The sequence below is a fragment of the Callorhinus ursinus genome, unplaced genomic scaffold, assembly GCF_003265705.2.
Source record: "Callorhinus ursinus isolate GAN/ISIS: 27379988/994484 unplaced genomic scaffold, GSC_fseal_2.0 scaffold96, whole genome shotgun sequence".
NCBI lineage: Eukaryota > Metazoa > Chordata > Mammalia > Carnivora > Otariidae > Callorhinus > Callorhinus ursinus.
The window spans coordinates 1870355-1873767 of NW_027397158.1; positions in this window are offsets into that span (position 1 = coordinate 1870355).

Genomic DNA, 3413 nt, shown 5'->3' on the forward strand with positions numbered 1-3413 from the left:
TTTGCAAATATTTTCTCCCATTCTGTCGGTTGTCTTTTGGTTTTGTGGACTGTTTCTTTTGCTGTGCAAAAGCTTTTTATCTTGATGAAATCCCAATAGTTAATTTTTGCCCTGGCTTCCCTTGCCTTTGGCAATGTTTCTAGGAAGAAGTTGCTGTGGCTGAGGTGGAAGAGGTTGCTGCCTGTGTTCTCCTTTAGGATTTTGATGGACTCCTGTCTCACGTTTAGGTCTTTCAACCATTTGGAGTCTATTTTTGTGTGTGGTGTAAGGAAATGGTCCAGTTTCATTCTTCTGCATGGGGCTGTCCAATTTTCCCAACACCATTTGTTGAAGAGACTGTCTTTTTGCCATTAGACATTCTTTCCTGCTTTATCAAAGATGAGTTGACCATAGAGTTGAGGGTCGATTTCTGGGCTCTCGACTCTGTTCCATTGGTCTATGTGTCTGTTTTTGTGCCAGTACCATACTCTCCTAATGATGACAGCTTTGTAATAGAGCTGGAAGTCGGAATTCTGATGCCGCCAGCTTTGCTTTTCTTTTTCAACATTCCTCTGGCTATTCGAGGTCTCTTCTGGTTCCACACAAATTTTAGGATTATTTGTTCCATTTCTTTGAAAAAGGTGGATGGTATTTTGATGGGGATTGCATTGAATGTGTAGATTGCTCTAGGTAGCATTGACATCTTCACAGTGTTTGTTCTCCCAATCCATGAGCATGGAACGTTTTTCCATTTCTTTGTGTCTTCCTCAATTTCTTTCATGAGTATTTTATAGTTTTCTGAGTACAGATCCTTTGCCTCTTTGGTTAAATTTATTCCTAGGTATCTTATGGTTTTGGGTGCAATTGTAAATGGGATCGACTCCTTAATTTGACTCTCTTCTGTCTTGTTGGTGTATAGGAATGCCACCGATTTCTGCACATTGATTTTATATCCTGCTACTTTACTGAATTCCTGTATGAGTTCTAGCAGTTTTGGGGTGGAGTCTTTGGGGTTTTCCACATAAAGTATCATATCATCTGCAAAGAGTGAGAGTTTGACTTCTTCTTTGCCGATTTGGATGCCTTTTGTTTCTTTTTGTTTTCTGATTGCTGTGGCTAGGACTTCTAATACTATGTTGAATAGCAGTGGTGAGAATGGACATTCCTGCCAGTTCCTGACCTTAGGGGGAAAGCTCTCAGCTTTTCCCCATTTAGAATGATATTCGCTGTAGGTTTTTCATAGATGGCTTTTATGGTATTGAGGTATGTACCCTCTATCCCTATACTCTGAAGGGTTTTGATCAAGAAAGGATGCTGTACTTTGTCAAATGCTTTTTCTGCATCTATTGAGAGGATCATATGATTCTTGTTCTTTCTTTGTTAATGTATTGTATCACGTTGATTGATTTGCGGATGTTGAACCAACCTTGCAGTCCAGGGATAAATCCCACTTGGTCATGGTGAATAATCCTTTTAATGTACTGTTGGATCCTCTTGGCTAGTATTTTGGTGAGGATTTTTGCATCCATGTTCATCAAGGATATTGGTCTGTAACTCTCCTTTTTGATGGGGTCTTTGTCTGGTTTTGGGATCAAGGTAATGGTGGCCTCATAAAACGAGTTTGGAAGTTTTCCTTCCATTTCTTTTTTTTGGAACAGTTTCAGGAGAATAGGTATTAATTCTTCTTGAAATGTTTGGTAGAATTCCCCTGGGAAGCCATCTGGCCCTGGGCTTTTGTTTGTTGGGAGATTTTTGATGACTGCTTCAATTTCCTTAGTGGTTATAGGTCTGTTCAGGTTTTCTATTTCTTCCTGGTTCAATTTTGGTAGTTGATACACCTCTAGGAATGCATCCATTTCTTCCAGGTTATCTAATTTGCTGGCATAGAGTTGCTCATAATATGTTCTTATAATTGTTTGTGTGTCTTTGGTTTTGGTTGTGATCTCTCCTCTTTCATTCATGATTTTGTTGATTTGGGTCATTTCTCTTTTCTTTTTGATAAGTCTGGCCAGGGGTTTATCAATCTTGTTAATTCTTTCAAAGAACCAGCTCCTAGTTTCGTTGATCTGTTCTACTGTTCTTTTGGTTTCTATTTCATTGATTTCTGCTCTGATCTTTATTATTTCTCTTCTCCTGCTAGGTTTAGGCTTTATTTGATGTTTTTTTCTTTAGCTCCTTTAGGTGTGGGGTTAGGCTGTGTATTTGAGATCTTTCTTGTTTCTTCAGAAAGGCTTGTATTGCTATATACTTTCCTCTTAGGACTGCCTTTGCTGTATCCTAAAGATTTTGAACAGTTGTGTTTTCATTTTCATTGGTTTCCATGAATTTTTTTAATTCTTCTCTAATTTCCTGGTTGACCCATTCCTTCTTTAGTAGGATGCTCTTTAGCCTCCATGTATTTCAGTTCTTTCTGACTTTCCTCTTGTGATTGAGTTCTAGTTTCAAAGCATTGTGGTCTGAAAATATGCAGGGAATAATCCCAATCTTTTGGTACTTGTTGAGACCTGATTTGTGACCTAGGATGTGATCTATTCTGGAGAATGTTCCATGGGCACTAGAGAAGAATGTGTATTCTGTTGTTTTGGGATGGAATGTTCTGAATATGTCTGTGAAGTCTATTTGGTCCAGTGTGTCATTTAAAGTCTTTATTTCCTTGTTGATCTTTTGCTTAGATGATCTGTCCATTTCAGTGAGGGGGGTGTTAAAGTCCCCCACTATTATTGTATTGTCAATGTGTTTCTTTGCTTTTGTTATTAATTGCCCTATATAATTGGCTGCTCCCACGTTAGGGGCATAGATATTTACAATTGTTACATCTTCTTGGTGGATAGACCCTTTAAGTAGGATATAGTGTCCTTCCTCATCTCTTATTACAGTCTTTGTTTTAAAATCTAATTTGTCTGATATAAGGATTGCCACCCCAGCTTCTTTTTGGTGCCCATTAGCATGGTAAATGGTTTTCCATCCCCTCACTTTCAATCTGGGGGTGTCTTTGGGTCTAAAATGAGTCTTGCAGACAGCATATGGATGGGTCTTGTTTTTTAATCCAATCTGTTAGCCTGTGTCTTTTGATTGAGGCATTTAGCCCATTTACATTCAGGGTAACTATTGAAAGATACGAATTTAGTGCCATTTATTGCCTGTAAGGTGACTGTAACTGTATATTGTCTGTGTTCCTTTCTGGTCTACGCTGCTTTTAGGCTCTCTCTTTGTTTAGAGGACCCCTTTCAATATTTCTTGGAGGGCTGGTTTCGTGTTTGCAAATTCCTTTAGTTTTTGTTTGTCCTGGAAGCTTTTTATCTCTCCTTCTATTTTCAATGACAGCCTAGCTGGATATAGTATTCTTGGCTGCATATTTTTCTCGTTTAGTGCTCTGAAGATATCTTGCCAGTCCTTTCTGGCCTGCCAGGTCTCTGTGGATAGGTCTGTTGCCA